Source organism: Entelurus aequoreus, linkage group LG07 (genome assembly GCF_033978785.1).
Source record: "Entelurus aequoreus isolate RoL-2023_Sb linkage group LG07, RoL_Eaeq_v1.1, whole genome shotgun sequence".
Lineage (NCBI taxonomy): Eukaryota > Metazoa > Chordata > Actinopteri > Syngnathiformes > Syngnathidae > Entelurus > Entelurus aequoreus.
Genome location: NC_084737.1, coordinates 33,003,034 through 33,021,481, shown reverse-complemented (window position 1 = coordinate 33,021,481; position 18,448 = coordinate 33,003,034). Strand labels below are relative to the sequence as shown.

The 18,448-nt window shown below is 40.5% G+C and overlaps 1 protein-coding gene across 6 annotated transcripts in view; it reads left to right on the top strand.

Annotated features, from left to right (window-relative positions):
• Window positions 1-18,448, top strand: part of LOC133653691 (synaptotagmin-2-like) — a 164,228-nt gene that overhangs the window by 119,355 nt on the left and 26,425 nt on the right. The window contains exon 1 of one of the 6 annotated variants that reach the window (XM_062053258.1): window positions 15,114-15,123. The exons of the other annotated variants lie outside the window; for them this stretch is intronic. The gene's annotated coding sequence lies outside the window, so the exon portion shown is untranslated. Of the gene's footprint in view, window positions 1-15,113; window positions 15,124-18,448 lie in introns of those variants that run through there. 6 annotated transcript variants of the gene reach the window in all.

The following is an 18,448-nucleotide window of genomic DNA, read 5'->3' as shown; positions in this document are numbered from 1 at the left end:
ATATACGCACACAGAGCAAAAGTAGAACATTATGTTATAGACGCAGTGTTTGTAAAAAGCATTACAGAAACCTTGCTGTCCGTTTTTAAATCCTTTCATTGTCGGAGATCTCTTATTTAAATCTTCACATTCAACTGCACATTCAACAGGTCTTTCTTTGTTGGGGGTCCGAACAGCAATTTTTACAAAGTTTAACATCTAATTGTGACAAATATATATATTAGTAAAAATACAAACATATATTAGCCGTTGGCAGTGCCCATATACAGTATGTTTTGTTTAAAAACGTTTTTTTTTTTTTTACATTTTACACACCAGGGACGTGCAGTCAGGGTAGGTGGTGAGGCAGAAGCTCACCTGTCATGATACAAAATAAAAACATATAACAAATAATAATATTTGTCCATTAAACTGTTATAAATGTATATTCTGTACGATTACTGTACACTATTTTGTTAACAAATAGGAAAATTTACACACAAACCTAACTTCTCTTGTGTGGAGAGCTGAAGAGGTTGAGGACGTGGCTTACTAGCTAGTCTGCTTGTCACAAAGTCGGCAAAATAATATTTGTGGAAAAATTTTTACACCATGCATTTCTAGATTGTATATTGTAGAATGTGCGGCCTTTTTTAATGTAAGTGTGACATCATTATTCTTAATAATTGTACTATTAAATACAGCTGTAGGCACTTTATTTTGAGTGCCTCTTGTAGTACTGTGACTCACCACACTGGGAGAGGTGGGGCGATCGTGAGATAGCAGGTGCATGTTGCTAACATGTTTTATCAGCGAGGAAGCCAGCGTTTTTTTGTCAAATGCAAAACGATGTTTTAATGCTTTGCAGAATGAATGTTGAATTATATTTCCAAAATCAAATACTTCTCTAAACTTGAGTTTCAGTCAAAAGAGAGGTGATCAGACGAAGTATGTTTTCATCGAAGAGCATGTACTTCACTTCCAAATCAAGCAGATGGTGGGAAAGATTCCAAATGTTTTTCTTAATTCTATCAAAGAAAATACTGTGTAGGAGACCAAAAAAGTATTCATCCATTTCCATCCATTTTCTACCGCTTATTCCCCCCAAAAAGTTTTTGATAACATTTTCACAAAAGTGAATTACTGCTTTCTTTTTCTTCATGATTAACCTGTATAAACAGTAGGGACGTTTATTGTTAGGATTTTATCGATACCGATACTAACATCGATGCTCTTTATATAAGCATCTTTTTTTTTTAGCACAAGAGGTTGTACACCACCAACATCACGTAACATCTCACAGCAGGGAAGTCTTTTATCAACACCTGCTTTTAAAAGGGAACTTCACTTTTTTGGGAATTTATATGTAAATAAAATTCATCTTACAATGAAGTCAATGGGAGGTCCTCTATTTTGTCAATAAAGCCTGAAAAATAAAACTCCCAAAACTGTCAGCAATACGCCATTTACATGTTCGGAGCTTGTGAACGTTCAAAGTATATGCTAGACCACAAGTAATGCCTCTCACATTGATAGTAAAAGAATCAAGACACAATCCGTCAAGTTGGTCAATGTTGACGGCCCAAGTTGGACCCGGAAATGGCGAGAAAGATACGAAAAGACGCTAACGAAAAGATGCTTGGTTCTACCCCCTCATCTTCACGAGGATTATGCGTCATTCTTCATGTATACTGGATATATATATATATATGAACATCCGAACAGTTGGAATCCCAGTGACAGCAGACATTGTAAAGTAAGTGATGTTATATTATGTTTTTTGGCTCTCATGAAGTCTGCAGTGAGTAATAATCACTGATGTTGTCGAAAGAAAAAACAAACTTTGAGATGTGTTTGTTGCCACATTACATATATACTTATATCATCTATATAAAACCTGCTGGAAGTGTTTGGATATTTTTTAAGTGCTTTAAAGCCAGAATAGAGCCCCATCGGTTCCATTGTAAGCAGACTTTTGCTCGTATCTTGGAGTAGTTAGAACATGCTTGCCAACCTTGAGACCTCCGGTTCCGGGAGGTGGGGGTGGGGTGCGGTTGGGGGCGGGGGGCGTGGTTAAGAGGGGAGGAGTATATTTACAGCTAGAATTCACCAACTCGAGTATTTCATATATATTTTATATATATATATATATATATATATATATATATATATATATATATATATATATATATATATATATATATATATGAAATACTTGACTTTCAGTGAATTCTCTATATATATATATATATATATATATATATATATATATATATATATATATATATATATATATATATATATATATATATATATATGTATGAAATACTTGACTTTCAGTGAATTCTCTATATATATATATATATATATATATATATATATATATATATATATATATATATATATATATATATATATATATATATATATATATATATGTATATATGTATTTATTTTATTATACATATAAATAAAATAAATACTTGAATTTCAGTGTTCCGGAGGCTATCCAGTAGATGGCAGTATTGTCCTGTTTAAGAGTGTCACAACATTGCTGTTTACGGCAGAAGAACTGCTTTACGGTAGACGAAAACGTGACTGCTGTTGTTGTGTGTTGTTACTGCGCTGGGTGGACGTTAATGAAACTGCCTAACAATAAACCCACATAAGAAACCAAGAACTCACCCTCGATCATTCGACAGTTATAACGTGATTGGGCAGGCACGCTGTTTATATCGTGGGAAAGCGGACGTGAAAACAGACTGTCGCCGCTGTCCCCACTCAGGTCTGCATGGAGCTGGAGGGGGCGTGGCCTCCAGCTCCGGCTGTTTTCCGGGAGATTATCGGGATAACATTTCTTCCGGGAGGTTTTCGGGAGAGGCGCTGAATTCCGGGAGTCTCCCGGAAAATCCGGGAGGGTTGGCAAGTATGAGTTAGAATGCATAAAAAACAGAAAAACATATGTGTGCTTGTCTTACGCAAGGATTGTGAATGATAGGCAAAATTCCCCCCAAAAACTGCAGTTCCCCTTTAAATCGTAATCAAGTCAGCTATGTTTGTAGTGCAAGATGTAATGCCGTTGTTTTGTCATCTTCTTGTAAAGACCAAACAGATCGATCACTGTTTTTCTATTAATTACAGTTACACTCAGCTTGAACCTGGAAGTATAGAATTGATGTGCAGAGCACAGACCTTTTAACATAAATCAATACAATCAATTACCATGTTAGGTGGGGGTGCCTTTAAGCAAGGTGTGTTTTGATACCACGCAAACATGACACTATCAAGTGACGTCAGACGCGTCTAAAAGACCTGTCAGCGGATGCTATCTTGCTTCTGAGCAACTTTATAGATTATTATATAATTGAAATGTTCCCTTTTTGGAGTGGATTAATATCGGCCTGTAGATTGCTGGATCGCTAAGAGGACGGTTGATGAAGCGCTGTAGCGGCAGTTAAGTAAAGCGCCTTCACTTCAACTGACAACAACTCTTATTAACTTGCGTGACTTGGAGGGACTTTTGAAGAGGAAATATTTGTGTGTGGTGTTGATTCCTTGTTTGTGATCATTCCAAGGTGATTATCAGATCCTAGGGCTGGGTGATATGGCAACATATTTTTTTTGTTTTTATATATCATCCGATCTCGATTAATATCACAATTGTTTACATTGTTTTTAACCTGCTAGTTTTAAAGCAACTGTACTTAAAAAACAAATAAACTAAGTAGATTAGTTCAACATTTTTAACATTTGAATAGGCACCTGGGGATAAGTTGATTGGCAACACTAAATTGGCCCTAGTGTGTGAATGTGAGTGTGAATGTTGTCTGTCTATCTGTGTTGGCCCTGTGATGATGTAGCGACTTGTCCAGGGTGTACCCCGCCTTCTGCCCGAATGCAGCTGGTATAGGCTCCAGCCACCCCCAATAGGAACAAGCAGTAGACAATGGATGGATGGATGGAAATTAAATAAGAAAAAGCACAATAACAATGTACCAATAGATTTGAGTTAACATGTTTCCAAGTAAAAAAAAGCACACACAAAAATGCATCAGTTATTATTTCAACACTGGTGATCCAACTAATTCTGCTTTTTCACAGCAAAGATGAGATGTATCAGTAGTGAACTTGACGTTGAAATGTGCGCTGCCTCATGCCAACATAATGATTCACGTACGTACATTCTACAGGCTGTAGATACGTTGGCGCCACTCGGAGGTGGTCGTTTGGGCTTTGCCAACATTTGATTTGATTTCAACAATGTAATTTGATTGAGGCAAGCTCGAACACAAAATTCCCTTTTTCGCCAAAGCATTTAATGCTTTATATTTGTGAGGACATCGATAATTTATCTCGTCGAGCATTTTGCCACCTATTGCTGTGACTCCAGTACCAGCTTGGCCAGTCAGGCGGACAGTTGCAGCCGGTGGATGCGGCACAATGACATCGGAAGAATACCCCGCCTTTGTGTCACGAACAGCTGCTACCCCAAGTAGCTCTTCTGTGTTATAATAATAGATTGAGTAATCAAACAAGAGTCAAAGTCTTGCATATCCTTTTGAGTAGCACTGGTATGTTCAAAATAAAATTATTGCAAACCAAATTCTACATAATTTTCACATGAAACTCTAATCTGGCTGTGAGCAGCCTGCTGTATGAACACATTTTGTTGTAAATTACACACATTATATCTATACTTATCAGAGTCACCTACATCTTGTAAAGTTTTAAGTATCATTGCAGCGACAATCTTTTCAAACGGGGTGCAGCACTATACGTCATCTACGGTCCGGACGTCTGTTTTGGCCACATACATATTCTTCATCACCTTTTTCCTGATGTCCCACCATTTGTTTTTTATTTCCGCCTGCATGCAGTTAGTTATCACAGCACAGCAATGACAGAATTTCAGTTTCAATGCTCTGCGAATCCAGAGAAAGATACACCTCCTACTGAATTGTGATTGGGAAGAGCGTCCAGACCTCAAGCACATGGCTACTTTCAACATGGTTTGCATATTAATAAGGGGGCGTGGTCTGGGCGAGCCCTGCTATGCAATCCTCTGGGATCAGTTCCAGGTTGATTGCGATGTAACAACAAAATGTGCTTGGATTTGTGCGTACACAAACTTTAATACTTCAGAATTTTTTTTGCAGACAATGTTTTCTGCATTTGAACGTACGTTTATTTCTAGTAGGAAATCCGCGCAACTTTTATTGCATGAGGCCCCTGGTTTGAAGGTCCCCACATGTCACTGCTGCAAACTGTACCTTTAAATCAATAATGTGTACTGATTTTGCTATTATTGTGTAAATGGGACGCAGCTGGATCAGGGTTTTGCAGTGTGTATGTTTTTAGTTTTTGTTCCACTCCAACAAACACACTGATATTTTGAGCCATCTATTGCATATCATATCCTGAGGTTACCAGTGTTATACTTACCAAAAAATGTCAAAATTAAACGATTTAAGTTTAAAGTATATTATTTTTCTTGCAATATTTCACCTTTATTCTTGTCTGCCAAAGTATGCTGTTAATGAAAGTCTGATATTTTGAAGAAGAAAATGTGTCCTGTTCTATTTAATACTGCTTCTGGGGCAACACTCATGCTTTTCGTTTTGGGTCTGCCATTATTCATTTTAAGCTTGTTGTCCCTCCTCCCTTTCAGCACCTTAAGACCACAGCCCTAGGAGCTGTGCTTATGATCTCAAATGATGAAGCCTTGCATGATGAATTTCTTTAAAATTCCATCCCAGCTCACTTGCATGGTTAAAGTACGTTAGTTCAGTGTTTTACTGCACACACAGAGTTCTTAGTTGGTTGAACACTTTGACTTTTTAAATATTGCCAATGTCTTTGACTTAAAGCTGGGGTACTTGAATTGTGTGTCACCTGGCAGTATTCAAACTGTAAATCCCGCCCCCTACTCTGCGCACCTCGGTGACAGTCCTTTCCAGTTTCCTCCTCTAAGGCAGTGGTTCTCAACCTTTTTTTTTAGTGATGTACCCCCTGTGAACATTTTTTTAATTCAAGTACCCCCTAATCAGAGCAAAGCATTTTTGGTTGAAAAAAAGAGAGATAAAGAAGTAAAGTACAGCACTATGTCATCAGTTTCTGATTTATTAAATTGTATAACAGTGCAAAATATTGCTCATTTGTAGTGGTCTTTCTTGAACTATTTGGAAAAAAAGATATAAAAATAACTAAAAACTTGTTGAAAAATGAACAAGTGATTCAATTATAAATAAAGATTTCTACACATGGAAGTAATCATCAACTTAAAGTGCCCTCTTTGGGGATTGTAATAGAGATCCATCTGGATTCATGAACTTAAATCTAAACATTTCTTCACAAAAAAATACATCTTTAAGATCAATATTTATGGAACATGTCCACCAAAAATCTAGCTGTCGACACTGAAATTTGCATTGTTGCATTGTTGCATTGTACTGAATGGAATAGACTACTTGATTTGATGTTCAGTTTATGAACTTACATTCATATTGTGTTGAAGTATTATTCAATAAATATATTTATAAAGGATTTTTGAATTGTTGCTATTTTTAGAATATTTAAAAAAAATCTCACGTACCCCTTGGCATACCTTCAAGTACCCCCAGGGGTACGCGTACCCCCATTTGAAAACCACTGCTCTAAGGAAGTGCACAAAATCGCACATGAGCGCTCTACGTGCACATGCATATGTTGTTGAGAGTCTGAAGTGCCATCGAAGTATCCCCTGGTTCGTATTTTGTTGCAGACTATCGGTAACACACCCAAAAGGATACACACACATATCTATACTCCAAAAAACAGGAGGGTTTGCCTGGGCAAGGATGGTTTGGCTCTATCGTAGTGAGAAAAACAACTGCTATGATGCAAACAAGCAATCCTACCCTCAAAGCCAATGACAGACGTTCAAGTGTAAATTCCCCTTGTTAGCATTGAGGTATTGTGTGGCACAATGCTCGCTGTGGATCAACTACTACCAGTCCAAAATAATCAGAATCACCCACGTGCGGGCAGCACGGTAGAACTGGGGTTGGTGCGTCTGCCTCACAATACGAAGGTCCTGGTTTGATCTTGCGCTCGGGATCTTTCTGTGTGGAGTTTGCATGTTCTCCCCCGTGACTGCGTGGGTTCCCTCCAGGTACTCCGGCTTCCTCCCACCTCCAAAGACATGCACCTGGGGAAAGGTTGATTGGCAACACTAAATTGGCCCTAGTGTGTGAACGTGAGTGTGAATGTTGTCTATCTGTGTTGGCCCTGTGATGAGGTGGCGACTTGTCCGGGGTGTACCCCGCCTTCCGCCCTAGTGCAGCAGAGATGGGCTCCAGGACCCCCCATGACCTCGAAAGGGACAAGAAAATGGATGGATGGACCCACGTTAGCATTTCATTCACAGATTGTGACCAGAATGTTTTTAACTCCTGGTTGAAAGGACAGTGTTGAAAGTCGGAGACAAGTGGTGTTGCCGACTACTTCCTGTGTTCACGGATGGTTTATCAACCTTGACAGAAATGGCTTCCCTCACGCTTCTTTCGTACCATCTGTCCTCCCTGTCCGGAGTCTGTACATTTTTGTTCTCAAAGGAGTGCTGTTTCTCCCTGAGGTGCAGGTAGAGTTTGCTGTGCCATGCATCATGTGACATGGGAAAGAGAGCTCTGACCTCTTTTAAGGGAACAGCACCAAGTCATTGGTACAGATATGTGGATGACACATGGGTGAAAATCAGAAACCAAGAAGTGCAAGCCTTCATAGAGCACATTAACTCAGTGGACAACAACATCAAGGATGTCAAAGAAAGTAAGTTGCCTTTTTTGGCCTGTAATGTCCACAATGGAGAAAACAGGGGCTTCCATGTCAGGGTTTACCAAAAACCCACACATACAATACATACTTTTTGACTCCCGCCACCCACTGGAACACGTTATCAGAACCCTACGTTTGTGAAAAGTGAATCCAGTTCATGAAATAACAAGAACAGAGTGGATGAGGAGGAACAAGACGCACTAATATTGTAATTCCATATGTATCAGGTCTATCTGAGGAACTCAGAATATTTTTTAACCAACACACCATCCCAGTACACTTCAAACCAGGCAACACCCTGAGATAGAGATAGTGCATCCTAAAGACCCCCCACCCCCACAAAGACAATCTGGTGTATGCTATCCAGTGTAATATTGAATGCACTGATTCATACATTGGGGAAACAAAACAACCACTAAGCCGACGCATGGCACAGCATGGACGGGCAAATTCTTCAGGCCAAGACTCCGCTGTCTACCTGCACCTAAGGGAGAAACAGCACTCCTTTGAGAGCAGAAATGTACAGATTCTGGACCGGGAGGAGGGATGGTATGAAAAAGGAGTGAGGGAAGCCATCTATGTCAAGGTTGAAAAACCATCCGTGAACAGAGGAGGTGGTCTGCGACACCACCTATCTCCCACATACAACAGTCCTTTCTTTGCAATTTAGCCTTCAACAAATACCAGGAGTTAGAAACATTCTGTTCTCAGAAGGTGACCAGAATGCCATTTGTGTCATTTGTTTACAACTGAATGGAATGTGAACAAGGGTGATTCCGACTATTTTGGACTGGTGGTAGTCGATCCACAGCGATCGGTCTGCCACACAAAAGCTCAATGCTAACGAGGGGAAATTACACTTCAACGACTGTCCTTGGCTTTGACAGTAGGATTGCTTGTTTGCATCATAGCAGTTGTTTTTGTCACTACGATGGGGCCAAACCATCCTTGCCGAGGCACACCCTTATTGTTTTTGGAGTATAAATATTTGGGGATTTGGCACCAACCTTTGGACTAGATCCGCCAGGAAGACAAATGATTTAGTTTTCCGGGGTTTTATTTACTAAAATACTTAATTATTAGGCACAGACAGCAAGCAGATGTACACTTTAAAAAAAAAAAGATTACTGTTACTGATGCTAATATAATTATTTTTTTAGCTAAAGAATATAACTGAGGTAACCCAGCTTTAAATAAGAAACCAGCACCTCTTAACCCCGCTGGAAAAATGTTCCCTCTCTTTGGCTTAATCCGTACATGCAAGTTTAAAATATGACTTCATTTTTTAATGTTCATCCTGTCGTCTCCAGTGGTTGCCTGGCAACTGCTCAAGGCCAAAAATAGTAGGCCCCCCGCCCCATCAACTTTGTTCAGTACCTGTATAATGAAAACAAAATATAAATTGTTAATTGGTTATCTTTGGAGCATTAAACACATTAACGCCATAGTTGTAGTTTTGTTTACTATCATATGTTATTTACCAAAAGGTTGTGATAGCCTATCGTTTCTTTCAAGGAATTTAATTCGTCACTTTCTACATATTTTGATCCTGGATGTGGCCTCTCCTCGCTCGCTTTTTTTCCACGCAGTCTTACATGCAGATTGGGTCACTATCTTAATGACAGAATGATTAATCAACCTATCAGGGGACAGAGAGAAGGTTTGTGCAGAGGGCCAGACAGAGGATGTATGGCGCCTCCCACCACCTTTTTCAAGACTGCCTCATGATAATAGCTGAGTCACATTGAGCTGCAGGTGAGGAAAAAGCATTGTTTTATCTACACAAGCACGTTTGTAAATAAGCCTCTGTGGACCGCCCTTTGGGTCAGCACACAGCGAGATATACGAGTGCGAGGCCTTCCTCTAACTCTCTCCCGTGAGGTGATATGCAAGGCACCTTTGTGACATCCTTATCTCGACTGCTGCCCTCAGATCAGCGCCGGCACTGACAGGCTTTCCTGAACTAATTACATAATGTTGACGCAGCTGCCACACTTAATCATGCTCACAGTCTTCTTTTCTCGTTCTGTTCCTGCATCTTGAACGTATATCTGCAACCCTAAGGGGAAACACAGGGGCGGGATGCCCGAGTAGATGAATGGTTGCATAAGCAATTCTGATGCAGATAGCCGTGGAGCTACCAAGAATCTGTCATCTTTTTAGTTTGTAGTCGTGATCACTTTTGTAGAAAAATATTCCACCACAATGCTGGTTTTCCCAATCTTCTGGTGCTCCACAGGAAGAACAAGATGTGGATTGTTTGTTTTGAGTAAGGTATAGTAAAATACCCTTCCTTAACAAGAGATTCAGATTATTTTCCATCCATCAATCCATTTTCTACCGCTTGTCCCTTTTGGGGTCGCGGGGGGTGCTGGAGCCTATCTCAGCTGCATTCGGGCGGTAGGCGGGGTACACTCTGGACAAGTCGCCACCTCATCGCAGGGCCAACACAGATAGACAGACAACATTCACACTCACATTCACACACTAGGGCCAATTTAGTGTTGCCAATCAACCTATCCCCAGGCGCATGTCTTTGGAGGTGGGAAGAAGCCGTAGTACCCGGAGAGAATCCAGATAGTCACGGGGAGAACATGCAAACTCCACACAGAAAGATCCCGAGCCCGGCATTGAACTCAGGACCTTCGTATTGTGAGGCACAACTAACCCCTGTTACATCATGCTGCCCAAAACTCCATGTTAACACTAACGTATTTATTATTAATCGTCTGGAATGGACTTATGCTGTCTTTTAAATTGAAATGGGGTGGTAAGATTTTTTTTTTGATGATACCTAGTGGCCTCAATAATTCATGAAGTTAAAGGTGCCATATGTAATAATTTAATGTCAAGTCATCATTAAATGGCCCTGATATGTCAAAAGGCATTAATAAATAATGTTCTTTTCGAATACATCTATAACTGATAACGGTAATTCAGCCGGGATATGCTCATTTCAAAATTTGATTTACGGTCCCGAAACTTTTTTATTATTTTCATTTTGATGCCCCGCCCTCCACCGTTTGACCAATTAGAAAGTCAGTGAGTGTGTCACATCCAGGTTGCCAGTTACGCACCGCCCTCTTTGTCGAGCTACTGCCACTGGTAAAGTTACTAAACATGTCAGACCTTAGTAAATCTAAAAGGCGTCGTTACGATTCTCAACTTATGTATGACAAAGCCAGGAACAAAACGAGGATTTGTATCGGGATGCCTTTGAAAGATGGAGACGATTGAAGGCGGAGAAGATTTTTTAATCTGACGCCAAATTTGCTAATTTCCTCCTTGATAGGTAAGTCAGGCATTTACGGTTTCTTTTTACTTGTAATAAATGGAAATGGACATTTCGTATGTAAACTATATTGTCCAATAGAGTCTATGATCTTGTCTAACAAAGCTAGTATGTTCATGCAACAAATGCTTAGGAGCGAAGCAACATCACACTAGTGTAGCTTGGCATGCCAGCCCGGTCAATGACACATGGACATACAAGCTAACGGGGGAAATATATGCCCGTTAGCCTGTAAGTCGATGTGTCATCCAACTGACAGTGCAAAACATTTTCGACAAATAAAACCTGTGTGCATATGGGTAGTGTCAGTGCCTATTTCGTTGTCAATATGCCAATACGCTGAGGAAATGGGTTCCAACATTAGCACGACCAATTGCGCTTTCTGGTACTGTTTGTGCATCAAACACATATGGGGTGGTATTTGCTTGGCACAATGTAATGCATTACATGTAATGATTTTCTACTTTGTGTATTGACATGGTACTAGGCTATATGATTTATGCGTAACGTGTTTTTTTGTGGAACGTGGGTTGGCTCATAGAATTGCACCCTGCACTGAAAGATGGTGATGTGCGTACATGGAAGAGAATGCAGTGTGTCAGGCTGGATGCAACATGGAGTTATGCTGAACAAAAATGTTAGTGTTGGCCTTGGCTTGCCATCAAAATAGGCCTATGCGATATATCCATCCATCCATTTTCTACCACTTGTCCCCTTTCGGGTCACGGGGGTTGCTGGAGCCTATCCCAGCTGCCCTCAGGTGGAAGGCAGGGTACACCCTGGACAAGTCGCCACCTCATCGCAGGGTCAACACAGATAGACAGACAACATTCACACTCACATTCACACACTAGGGCCAATTTAGTGTTGCCAATCAACCTATCCCCAGGTAGGTGGGAGGAAGCCGGAGTACCCGGAGAGAACCCACACAGTCACAGGGAGAACATGCAGACTACACACAGAAAGACCCAGAGCTCGGGAATCGAACCCAGGACCTTTGTATTGTGAGGCACATGCACTGACCCCTATATCACCGTGCTGCCCCTATGCGATATATATTAGATATAATTATTTCAATAGTGATCCGTGCGGTCAAACGAGACATTTTAGCAGGGTAATGCCGACAATCTGTCCCGACTCCCGACGAAAATATTACTGCGTAACTTCACAAATACATTTGGCTAATCGACATCAGTAAAATGTGGCATAATTTCTTAGTAAACCATCTTGCAAGAAACATAAACAAGAGAAACCTACAGCGTAGGACTCATCGATTGCCATTTGAAGTTCCTTGGAGTAGGATTCAGATTCGGCTGCATATCTGGCAACCTCCGTCATGGAGAGTCGGAGGGGACTACAGAATTTTGACTGTGATTGCAGTACCATTTATAGCCACATTCCTACATATGGCACCTTCAAGCTTATGATGCAATAAGTTAAAAGATGCGGGAACGTTTGTTACTGGATACTTTCTTATATGACTTGGGGACTTTGTATGTGTAAGTAATACTGTGTGCAACTAATTATTTCCATATCCACATGCCCCTCTTTGAGCACCCCTGTTCTTAAGTGTATCTTTGTGGGTTCTGCCATTGTTGCGTGATGTCAGACAGCTGCAAAACTGCGAGGGAGAACTTTGAGTGACAACTCATTGAACTGTTAGTTGAAGATAGGCTTGTTCGGTATACCAGTACTAACAATGTGCCGCAGTATTGACTAAAAAAGGTACTATACTGCCTTTGAAAATAAAATGATACTTTTCTGTTTTTCAAGCGCAGGCTGTTTGCGCCGTGGCGACATTGCCGCATGTTGAGTGACAACAGAGTGAGAGAGAGAGAGGAAAAGACAGAAAAGAGGGAGAATGGCAGAAGAGGCAACTTAAAGGCCTACTGAAATGAAATTTTCTTATTTAAACGGGGATAGCAGGTCCATTCTATGTGTCATACTTGATCATTTCGCGATATTGCCATATTTTTGCTGAAGGGATATAGTAGAGAACATCGACGATAAAGTTTGCAACTTTTGGTCGCTGATAAAAATGTCTTGCCTGTACCGGAAGTAGCATGACGTCACAGGTTGTGGAGCGCCTCACATCTGCACATTGTTTACAATCATGGCCACAAGCAGCGAGAGCGATTCAGACCGAGAAAGTGGCGATTACCCAATTAATTTGAGCGAGGATGAAAGATTCGTGGATGAGGAAAGTGAGAGTGAAGGATTAGAGGGCAGTGGAAGCGATTCAGATAGGGAAGATGCTGTGAGAGGCGGGTGGGACCTGATATTCAGCTGGGAATGACTAAAACAGTAAATAAACACAAGACATATATATACTCTATTAGCCACATTACAACCAGGCTTATATTTAATATGCCACAAATTAATCCGCATAACAAACACCTCCCCCCTCCCGTCCATATAACCCACCAATACAAATCAAACACCCGCACAACACACTCAATCCCACAGCCCAAAGTACCGTTCACCTCTGTAAAGTTCATACAGCACATATATTTCCCCAAAGTTACGTACGTGACATGCACATAGCGGCACGCACGGACGGGCAAGCAATCAAATGTTTGGAAGCCAAAGCTGTGTACTCACGGTAGCGCGTCTGCTATCCAACTCAATGTCCTCCTGGTTGTGTTGCTCTAGCCGGCCGCTAATACACCGATCCCACCTACAGCTTTCTTCTTTGCTGTCTTCATTGTTCATTAAACAAATTGCAAAAGATTCACCAACACAGATGTCCAGAATACTGTGGAATTTTGCGATGAAAACAGACGACTTAATAGCTGGCCACAATGGTGTCCCAATATGTCCGCACAATCCGTGATGTCACGCGCAAACGTCATCATGCCGAGACGTTTTCAGCAGAATATTTGGAGGGAAATTTAAAATTGCACTTTAAGATTAAGATTAAGGTTAAGATTAAAGTACCAATGATTGTCACACACACACTAGATGTGGTGAAATTTGTCCTCTGCATTTGTCCCATCCCTTTGGGGAGCAGTGGGCAGCAGCGGCGCCGCGCCCGGGAATCATTTTGGTGATTTAACCCCCAACTCCAACCCTTTGTTGCTGAGTGCCAAGCAGGGAGGTTATGGGTCCCATTTTTATAGTCCTTGGTATGACTCGGCTGGGATTTGAAATCCAACCTACCGATCTCAGGGCGGACACTCTAACCACTACTAATCTAACCCGGCCGTATTGGCATGTGTTGCAATGTTAAGATTTCATCATTGATAAACTATCAGACTGCGTGGTCGGTAGTACTGGGTTTCAGTAGGCCTTTAAAAGGGTGCAAAAAAAGCGCAATATGAAAATATTTTGGCTTCAAGGCAAACAAGACAGTTGAAGCAACAAGGGGTAATGATTCGTTTTAAAAACAATTCCATTCAGAATTTGTGGTGGCCGATACAATTTAGGGACGATATTCTTACGATATGATCCGAAACGATTCAGTCATTTGAAAACTGATTCAGTAACTTTTTACCAAAATGTAAATGTAAATGTGTTATACTTGCTTTTCTACCTTCAAGGTACTCAAAGCGCTTTGACGCACTATTTCCACATTCACCCATTCACACACACATTCACACACTGATGGCGGGAGCTGCCATGCAAGGCCCTAACCATGACCCATCAGGAGCAAGGGTGAAGTGTCTTGCTCAAGGACACAACAAACGTGACGAGGTTGGTAGAAGGTGGGGATTGAACCAGGAACCCTCAGGTTGCTGGCACGGCCACTCTGCCAACTGCGCCACGCCGTCCCCAAATAATTCAAGCAGTGTGAGTGTGAAACAAATACTGGACACTGAACACTGCAGTGCCATGTTTGTTCACATTGCGTCTCTTAGTAGTTATGGGAAGTGTTTTTCAAGATGTAATTTGTCATAGTGCAGTAATTATAGTTGTACAAAGGCATAAACCTTATTTCAGTTGCTTAGCTCCGGGTACTCTTGCACAGGATTTTCACCATGTGTTGTTTTTTCAGTTTGTGGCCATGCATCTCTTTTGATACAACAGAAGAATGAGACTTAGTAAGTGACTATAAATATATTTTTTATAGCTACTGCAGCATTTATTCCATGCCAGCTTAAACCTATAGGACTGCACCCTAATTTAGAATTATTTTCATTGGTTTTGTTAGCGTTGTTTTGTAACGTGGCAATAGACACTCATTTCTCAAAATACACATAAAGGTGAATCTGACAGTTACTGTTAAAAGAGCCGATGCTGAAAACACAGCTTTCAATTCATGCATTTTGAATTTGCGATGAAGTAGTGATTAAAACTATAGGCAAATGATAGATATTTTGTAAATGTTGATAATAGAAATGGTCAAGAAATTCCGTCTAAATGTACCCAGCTCAGACAATGATCCTCACATGAGCTCAACTTACAGTGGCAAATAACAAGCAATGCAGCCACCAGTGTTTCCCTGTCATCATATTAGAACTTGGCAAAATGAAACCATTGCCACTTTTGGAGCTCCAAGCCCATTTTAGCCGGACTGAATTACCGTAGTAGGAGCTCAGGAACAAAGCGGCAAATGATCTGTAATTGAAACAACTTCACCAGCTCAACTCTCTGAAATAGATCTATTAGATTATAACTTTACAGTCTAGATGAGACTAGAAAGGTCAGAGGTTAAATGGGTCTCAGGATTGTCAACCCTGTTTTTTCCTGTAGCTTTAACACTATGAGTCATGGTTCCAACTGCAAACCAAATGCTTTTGTTTATGCAACACAGCTGATACCAAAAATAGTTTAATAAGATGTGGATGAAAGAGTCTCTCTGTATGGAAAAAAAAAGCACAACAATTAAGAAAACACATGCAGCTTCTACCCTTTTGCTTTTGTGAATTAGGTGAGACATTATAGTATCTTAAAGGGGAATTGCACCCCAGCATTCTGTTGTGGTCACACAAGTGAGACTTGCTGGAAATGTAGGTACAGTTCAGCTGGAGGCCACGTAGTCCACCCACAACACACACAAATAACCACATAATGTCACAGATGGCAGAACCCTCAGTGTGGGCTGAGAGATTTCAATGGGTCACATTGCACAGATTGCTCTTTATCTTTAAGGACTGGCTCGTCTGGCGACCTGTGACAGCGGAGCAACCATTGCTGTTCTCTCACTTTGAATACAGCAACCTTTTCACAGTGCCTAATATTCAATAGTTAATTTGCCGCCCCACTGCTCCTGAGTGTTGCCCGTAGCTGCAGTTGCATGAGCCCTATGACCAGTTTTCTTCTTGTTGACAGAAGCCATTTTGAATCGGAGGATTAAAGTGGTTTGAGGTCTTGTATGGATGGAACGTCACGGTTGCATTTAAACACACAGACATGCTCATTAATCTGCTCTCTCTCACACACACAAACACAGATTTGCCACTTGCAGACAGCTGTGTAGTGGTGTCAAGGGAAGTTGTTAGGGTCGAGAAAACAAGAACAAATAGTTAATTAATTGCTGTGCAGGGTACTTGTGTTGTTATAGAACAGCTGCATGACTCCATCACACCCTCCTTGGGTTGTTTTCTCTTGGATCTAACCTGGACGCTAATATTCTTACAATAAACTCTACAGAACTTGATCATGTGACACCATATGCACCCGCAGCATTTTATAAATCGTACTGTATGCGAGCTTGAGTGCACAGCATGAGGCTGTTTTCATCTTTATAAAATACTGTAGTGTTAGAATCTCCTTTTACATTACTTTAGATTAAAGGGATCTGCATTGTTAACCCCCAATGCCATGTCAATTGTTTTAGCATGCCTATTGTTTAAGACGATAAAGTTGCAATTACATTATATTATCTTATGATTAGTTTTTTTCTACATTTCAGAACACTTCTTGTGGTCTGCAAAACATTTAATGGTGATTCTTTGGTCAAAATGTTGCATGGATTATGTTTTACAGACCCTTTTCAAGCCACTTTCTGACCGTCTCTTCAGGATACACTGTTTTATGGGCGGTCTTCCTTACGTGCCTCCACTTTGACTGCATCTTCTCCCCGCCAGCCAGGTAGTAGTTTTTAGCGCTTCCATATGGAGTCTACTGACAGATAGGGCTGGGCGATATGGACGAAAAAATATATCTCGATATATTTTTGCTTAAACTCGATATTCGATATACGGTATATTTCGATATATTTTTCTGTGAAAATATACATTTAAAGATATTGATTTTTGACAACTGAATGACAACTGTACTGTAAACATTCAGTGGCACTTTTATTAACCCAGTTAGTCAAAGTGGGTATTAACAGCACATAAAATAAACTGTTTAAGTAGTACAGAATTACATAACATAAATAAAATAGTACCATATTATTTCTACATAAAATAAATAACATAGCTGTGCAAATAATACAACATGTATCAAACTCAGATAAAATTTTTATTTGCAGGCAGGCACTTTTTAATTCCCAGTCGACGATGTAATGGACTGTCACACACGTACGGTTCTGTGGTCCTCCTAGAAGTGGTCAGCGGCTTTGATCTTCGTCACTACGGCGTACATTTCACTTGAATTTTCTTTTTTCTCTTCTCCGACTGTCTCGTCGACATTTGGGATGTGCAAGTCTGTTGTGATTTCCCTTCCTGGTTCGATGACCCGCCCTATCTTGCTTCTGATTGGCCTGTCCATAATGTTTCTCCCTACTCTTGACCAATCGTCACTCATCATTTTAAACCAACCAACCAATGATGGAATTTCTTATACTTAAACCAACCAATCATTGATCTTTTCCGTATATTTTATCCCCTGCCCGTTGAGTTGCAGTAGTCTCTCTTCTTTTGTAGCATAAAGCTTAGCTAACCGCTACATGGGTCTAAAAATAGCTAAGCTATGTAAAAATCGCTATTTTTAAACAAGTAGCGATTTCCGTAGCTACTGCCAAGCTACTGGGAAATGTAGTTAAGCTACTTAGCTTTGATTTTTAAGTTAATTATTTTTGATTTGAATACCGAATTTCCACCACCGGAATGGATGATCAAACACCTTACTCATTACATAGGCTGACTATATTCTGAAATCCCAAAAAGAGGACACATATATGCGTGCCAAGGCGGGCAGCACGCCAAGGCCAGGACTAGGTGAACATTTGCCAATGATACTCGAATTTGCTTTATAAATAATATATTTATTTAAATAAAGCATTTTTTCTCCTCTGTTGACAGCAGTGTTGGCGCTAGGAATTTTCAAAATGGGGTCAGGGACCCCATCAAGTCATAAAAATGGGGTCCCACAGTAAATTTTTGGGGTCCCACTTTTTTGTAAGCGTTTTGAAAACAAATGACAAATGTATGCATTATCCTGTTATAGCTCACATTCTATATTGTGTTTTGGAAAAAG